Below are 8,132 nucleotides of genomic sequence, written 5' to 3'. Positions count from 1 at the left end.
GTATTCCATGAAGTGTGAAGTAATGGAACCCTAAAGAATGCAGTGTATTTTATGCAGCCTGATTGAATGCAGTGGATTTAATGGAGCATGATTGAATGCAGTGGATTTTATGCAGCATGGCTCAAAGCATCCTGATTGAATGCAGAGGATTCCATGCATTGTGGCGCAATGGATCCCGATTGAATGCAGTGGTTTCCATGCAGCGTCATTGAATGCAGATGATTCCAGGCATTGTGGTGTAATGGATCCCGATTATATGCAGTGGAGTCCATGCAGTGAGGCCCAATGCATCCCGATTGAATGCAGTGGATTGTATGCAGCATGGCCCAAAGCATCCCGATTGAATGCAGTGGATTCCATGCATTTTGATTGAATGCAGTGTACTCCATGCAGAGTGGGAACATGCATCCCGATTGAATGCAGTGGATTCCATGCAGCGTGATTGAATGCAGTGGATTCCATGCAGCGTGAAGAAATTGAACCCTATTGTAAGCAGTGGATTATATGCAGCATGATTGAATGCAGTCGATTCCATGCAGCGTCATTGAATGAAGTGGATTTTATGAGGCATGGCCCAAAGCATCCTGATTGAATGCAGTGGATTCCATGCAGCGTCATTGAATGCAGATGATTCCATGCATTTTGGTGCCATGGATCCCGACTGTATGCACTGGAGTCCATGAAGCGAGGCCCAATGCATCCCGATTGAATGCAGTGGAATTTTTTGCAGCATGGCCCAAAGCATCCCGATTGAATGCAGGGGATTCCATGCAGCGTGATTGAATGCAGTGTACTCCATTCAGCGTGGTAAATTGCATCCCGATTGAATGCAGTGGATTCCATGCAGCGTGATTGAATGCAGAGGATTCCATGCATTGTGGCGTAATGGATCGCGACTGTATGCAGCGGAGTCCATGCAGCGTGATGACTGAATGGATTCCATGCAACTTATTAAAATGCATCCTGATTGAATGCAGTGGATTCCATGCAGCGTGATTGAATGCAGTGGATTCCATGCAGCGTGATTGAATGCAGTGGATTCCATGCAGCGAGGTAAAATGTATCCCGATTGAATGCAGTGGATTCCATTCAGCGTGATTGAATGCAGTGGATTCCATGCAGCCTGGTAAAATGCATCCCGATTGAATGCAGTGGATTACGTGCAGCATGATTGAATGCAGTGGATTTTATGCAGCATGGCCCAAAGCATCCTGATTGAATGCAGTGGATTACGTGCAGCATGATTGAATGCAGTGAACTCCATGCAATGTGGTAAAATGCATCCTGATTGAATGCAGTGGATTCGATACAGCTTAGTATAATGTATCCCAGTTAAATTCGGTGGATTCCATGCAGCGTCGTTGAATGCAGTGGATTTTATGAGGCATGGCCCAAAGCATCCCGATTGAATGCAGTGGATTCCATGCATTGTGATTGAATGCAGTGAACTCCATGCAGCGTGGTAAAATGCATCCCGATTGAATGCAGTGGATTCCATGAAGCGTGATTGAATGCACTGTATTCCATGAAGTGTGAAGTAATGGAACCCTATTGAATGCAGTGTATTTTATGCAGCCTGATTGAATGCAGTGGATTTAATGGAGCATGATTGAATGCAGTGGATTTTATGCAGCATGGCCCAAAGCATCCTGATTGAGTGCAGAGGATTCCATGCATTGTGGCGCAATGGATCCCGATTGTATGCAGTGGAGTCCATGCAGCGTGATGAATGCATGGATTCCATGCAGCCTGGTAAAATGCATCCCGATTGAATGCAGTGGATTCCATGCAGCGTCATTGAATGCAGATGATTCCATGCATTGTGGTGTAATGGATCCCGATTATATGCAGTGGAGTCCATGCAGTGAGGCCCAATGCATCCCGATTGAATGCAGTGGATTGTATGCAGCATGGCCCAAAGCATCCCGATTGAATGCAGTGGATTCCATGCATTTTGATTGAATGCAGTGTACTCCATGCAGCGTGGGAACATGCATCCCGATGGAATGCAGTGGATTCCATGCAGCGTGAAGAAATGGAACATTTAGAATGCAGTGGATATTATGCAGCATGATTGAATGCAGTGGATTCTATGCAGCATGATTAAATGCAGTGGATTTTATGCAGCATGGCCCAAAGCATCCTGATTGAATACAGTGGATTCCATGGAGCATTATTGAATGCAGAGTATTCAATGCATTGTGTCGTAATGGATCCCGATTGTATGCAGTCGAGTCCATGCAGTGTGATAAATGCATGGATTCCAGGCAGCATGGTAAAATGCATCCTGATTGAATGCAGTGGATTCCATGCAGCGTGATTGAATGCAGTGGATTCCATGCAACGTTATTGAATGCAGTGGATTCCATGCAGCCTGGTAAAATGCATCCCGATTGAATGCAGAGGATTCCATGCATTGTGGTGTAATGGATCCCGACTGTATGCAGCGGAGTCCATGCAGCGTGATGACTGAATGGATTCCATGCAGCTTATTAAAATGCATCCTGATTGAATGCAGTGGATTCCATGCAGCGTGATTGAATGCAGTGGATTCCATGCAGCGTGATTGAATGCAGTGGATTCCATGCAGCCTGGTAAAATTCATCCCGATTGAATGCAGTGGATTACGTGCAGCATGATTGAATGCAGTGGATTTTATGCAGCATGGCCCAAAGCATCCTGATTGAATGCAGTGGATTACGTGCAGCATGATTGAATGCAGTGAACTCCATGCCATATGGTAAAATGCATCCTGATTGAATGCAGTGGATTCGATACAGCTTAGTATAATGTATCCCAGTTAAATTCGGTGGATTCCATGCAGCGTCGTTGAATGCAGTGGATTTTATGAGGCATGGCCCAAAGCATCCTGATTGAATGCAGTGGATTCCATGCATTGTGATTGAATGCAGTGAACTCCATGCAGCGTGGTAAAATGAATCCCGATTGAATGCAGTGGATTCCATGAAGCGTGATTGAATGCACTGTATTCCATGAAGTGTGAAGTAATGGAACCCTATTGAATGCAGTGTATTTTATGCAGCCTGATTGAATGCAGTGGATTTAATGGAGCATGATTGAATGCAGTGGATTTTATGCAGCATGGCCCAAAGCATCCTGATTGAATGCAGTGGAGTCCATGGAGCATCATTGAATGCAGAGGATTCCATGCATTGTGGCGCAATGGATCCCGAATGTATGCAGTGGAGTCCATGCAGCGTGATGAATGCATAGATTCCATGCAGCCTGGTAAAATGCATCCCGATTGAATGCAGTGGATTCCATGCAGCGTCATTGAATGCAGAGGATTCCATGCATTGCAGCGCAATGGATACCAATTGAATGCAGTGGAGTCCATGCAGCGAGGCCCAGTGCATCCCGATTGAATGCAGTGGATTTTCTGCAGCATGGCCCAAAGCATCCTGATTGAATGCATTGGATTCCATCCATTGTGATTGAATGCAGTGTACTCCATGCAGTGTGGTAAAATGCATCCCGATGGAATGCAGTGGATTCCATGCAGCATCATTGAATGCAGAGGATTCCATGCATTGTGGCGCAATGGATCGCGATTGTATGCAGTGGAGTCCATGCAGCGAGGCCCAATGCATCCTGATTGATTGCAGTGGATTTTTTGCAGCATGGCTCAAAGCATCCCGATTGAATGCAGTGGATTCCATGCATTGAGATTGAATGCAGTGTACTCCATGCAGCGAGGTAAAATGCATCCCGATTGAATGCAGTGGATTCCATGTAGCGTAAAGAAATGGAATATTTTGAATGCAGTGGATATTATGCAGCATGATTGAATGCAGTGGATTCTATGCAGCATGATTAAATGCAGTGGATTTTATGCAGCATGGCCCAAAGCCTCCTGAGTGACTGCAGTGGAGTCCATGGAGTATCATTGAATGCAGAGTATTCCATGCATTGTGGCGCAATGGATCCCGATTGTATGCAGTGGAGTCCATGCAGTGTGATGAATGCATGGATTCCAGGCAGCCTGGTAAAATGCATCCTGATTGAATACAGTGGATTCCATGCAGCGTGATTGAATGCAGTGGATTCCATGCAGCGTGATTGAATGCAGTGGATTCCATGCAGCCTTGTAAAATGCATCCCGATTGAATGCAGTGGATTCCATGCAGCGTGATTGAATGCAGTGGATTCCATGCAGCCTGGTAAAATGCATCCCGATTGAATGCAGTGGATTACGTGCAGCATGATTGAATGCAGTGGATTTTATGCAGCATGGCCCAAAGCATCCTGATTGAATGCAGTGGATTACGTGTAGCATGATTGAATGCAGTGAACTCCATGCCATATGGTAAAATGCATCCTGATTGAATGCAGTGGATTCGATACAGCTTAGTATAATGTATCCCAGTTAAATTCGGTGGATTCCATGCAGCGTCGTTGAATGCAGTGGATTTTATGAGGCATGGCCCAAAGCATCCCGATTGAATGCAGTGGATTCCATGCATTGTGATTGAATGCAGTGAACTCCATGCAGCGTGGTAAAATGAATCCCGATTGAATGCAGTGGATTCCATGAAGCGTGATTGAATGCACTGTATTCCATGAAGTGTGAAGTAATGGAACCCTATTGAATGCAGTGTATTTTATGCAGCCTGATTGAATGCAGTGGATTTAATGCAGCATGAGTGAATGCAGTGGATTTTATGCAGCATGGCCCAAAGCATCCTGATTGAATGCAGTGGAGTCCATGGAGCATCATTGAATGCAGAGGATTCCATGCATTGTGGCGCAATGGATCCTGATTGTATGCAGTGGAGTCCATGCAGCGTGATGAATGCATGGATTCCATGCAGCCTGGTAAAATGCATCCCGATTGAATGCAGTGGATTCCATGCAGCGTCATTGAATGCAGATGATTCCATGCATTGTGGTGTAATGGATCCCGATTATATGCAGTGGAGTCCATGCAGTGAGGCCCAATGCATCCCGATTGAATGCAGTGGATTGTATGCAGCATGGCCCAAAGCATCCCGATTGAATGCAGTGGATTCCATGAATTTGATTGAATGCAGTGTACTCCATGCAGCGTGGGAACATGCATCCTGATTGAATGCAGTGGATTCCATGCAGCGTGAAAAAATGGAACATTTTGAATGCAGTGGATATTATGCAGCATGATTGAATGCAGTGGATTCCATGCAGCATCATTGAATGCAGAGGATTCCATGCATTTTGGCGCAATGGATCGCGATTGTATGCAGTAGAGTTCATGCAGCGAGGCCCAATGCATCCTGATTGATTGCAGTGGATTTTTTGCAGCATGGCCCAAAGCATCCCGATTGAATGCAGTGGATTCCATGCATTGAGATTGAATGCAGTGTACTCCATGCAGCGAGGTAAAATGCATCCCGATTGAATGCAGTGGATTCCATGCAGCGTGAAGAAATGGAACATTTTGAATGCAGTGGATATTATGCAGCATGATTGAATGCAGTGGATTCAATGCAGCATGATTAAATGCAGTGGATTTTATGCAGCATGGCCCAAAGCATCCTGATTGAATGCAGTGGAGTCCATGGAGTATCATTGAATGCAGAGTATTCCATGCATTGTGGCGCAATGATCCCGATTGTATGCAGTGGAGTCCATGCAGTGTGATGAATGCATGGATTCCAGGCAGCCTGGTAAAATGCATCCTGATTGAATACAGTGGATTCCATGCAGCGTGATTGAATGCAGTGGATTCCATGGAGCGTGATTGAATGCAGTGGATTCCATGCAGCCTGGTAAAATGCATCCCGATTGAATGCAGTGGATTCCATGCAGCGTGATTGAAGGCAGTGGATTCCATGCAGCCTGGTAAAATGCATCCCGATTGAATGCAGTGGATTACGTGCAGCATGATTGAATGCAGTGGATTTTATGCAGCATGGCCCAAAGCATCCTGATTGAATGCAGTGGATTACGTGTAGCATGATTGAATGCAGTGACCTCCATGCCATATGGTAAAATGCATCCTGATTGAATGCAGTGGATTCGATACAGCTTAGTATAATGTATCCCAGTTAAATTCGGTGGATTCCATACAGCGTCGTTGAATGCAGTGGATTTTATGAGGCATGGCCCAAAGCATCCCGATTGAATGCAGTGGATTCCATGCATTGTGATTGAATGCAGTGAACTCCATGCAGCGTGGTAAAATGAATCCCGATTGAATGCAGTGGATTCCATGAAGCGTGATTGAATGCACTGTATTCCATGAAGTGTGAAGTAATGGAACCCTATTGAATGCAGTGTATTTTATGCAGCCTGATTGAATGCAGTGGATTTAATGGAGCATGATTGAATGCAGTGGATTTTATGCAGCATGGCTCAAAGCATCCTGATTGAATGCAGAGGATTCCATGCATTGTGGCGCAATGGATCCCGATTGAATGCAGTGGTTTCCATGCAGCGTCATTGAATGCAGATGATTCCAGGCATTGTGGTGTAATGGATCCCGATTATATGCAGTGGAGTCCATGCAGTGAGGCCCAATGCATCCCGATTGAATGCAGTGGATTGTATGCAGCATGGCCCAAAGCATCCCGATTGAATGCAGTGGATTCCATGCATTTTGATTGAATGCAGTGTACTCCATGCAGCGTGGGAACATGCATCCCGATGGAATGCAGTGGATTCCATGCAGCGTGATTGAATGCAGTGGATTCCATGCAGCGTGAAGAAATTGAACCCTATTGTAAGCAGTGGATTATATGCAGCATGATTGAATGCAGTCGATTCCATGCAGCGTCATTGAATGAAGTGGATTTTATGAGGCATGGCCCAAAGCATCCTGATTGAATGCAGTGGATTCCATGCAGCGTCATTGAATGCAGAGGATTCCATGCATTTTGGTGCCATGGATCCCGACTGTATGCACTGGAGTCCATGAAGCGAGGCCCAATGCATCCCGATTGAATGCAGTGGATTTTTTTGCAGCATGGCCCAAAGCATCCCGATTGAATGCAGGGGATTCCATGCAGCGTGATTGAATGCAGTGTACTCCATTCAGCGTGGTAAATTGCATCCCGATTGAATGCAGTGGATTCCATGCAGCGTGATTGAATGCAGAGGATTCCATGCATTGTGGCGTAATGGATCCCGACTGTATGCAGCGGAGTCCATGCAGCGTGATGACTGAATGGATTCCATGCAGCTTATTAAAATGCATCCTGATTGAATGCAGTGGATTCCATGCATTGTGGCGCAATGGATCCCGATTGTATGCAGTGGAGTCCATGCAGCGTGATGAATGCATGGATTCCATGCAGCCTGTTAAAATGCATCCCGATTGAATGCAGTGGATTCCATGCAGCGTCATTGAATGCAGATGATTCCATGCATTGTGGTGTAATAGATCCCGATTATATGAAGTGGAGTCCATGCAGTGAGGCCCAATGCATCCCGATTGAATGCAGAGGATTGTATGCAGCATGGCCCAAAGCATCCCGATTGAATGCAGTGGATTCCATGCATTTTGATTGAATGCAGTGTACTCCATGCAGCGTGGGAACATGCATCCCGATGGAATGCAGTGGATTCCATGCAGCGTGAAGAAATGGAACATTTAGAATGCAGTGGATATTATGCAGCATGATTGAATGCAGTGGATTCCATGCAGCATGATTGAATGCAGTGGATTCCATCCATTGTGATTGAATGCAGTGTACTCCATGCAGTGTGGTAAAATGCATCCTGATTGAATGCAGTGGATTCCATGCAGCATCATTGAATGCAGAGGATTCCATGCATTGTGGCGCAATGGATCGTGATTGTATGCAGTAGAGTTCATGCAGCGAGGCCCAATGCATCCTGATTGATTGCAGTGGATTTTTTGCCGCATGGCCCAAAGCATCCCGATTGAATGCAGTGGATTCCATGCATTGAGATTGAATGCAGTGTACTCCATGCAGCGAGGTAAAATGCATCCCGATGGAATGCAGTGGATTCCATGCAGCGTGAAGAAATGGAATATTTTGAATGCAGTGGATATTATGCAGCATGATTGAATGCAGTGGATTCCATGCAGCATGATTAAATGCAGTGGATTTTATGCAGCATGGCCCAAAGCATCCTGATTGAATGCAGTGGAGTCCATGGAGTATCATTGA

This window comes from Sus scrofa, chromosome 17 (assembly GCF_054392235.1).
Source record: "Sus scrofa isolate SSC_HxYL_T2T_F1_AM1 chromosome 17, Sscrofa_HxYL_maternal_Yorkshire_Landrace_v2.0, whole genome shotgun sequence".
In the NCBI taxonomy this organism is placed as follows: domain Eukaryota; kingdom Metazoa; phylum Chordata; class Mammalia; order Artiodactyla; family Suidae; genus Sus; species Sus scrofa.
The sequence above is the reverse complement of the archived record's forward strand: the minus strand, read 5'-3'. Positions refer to the sequence as shown.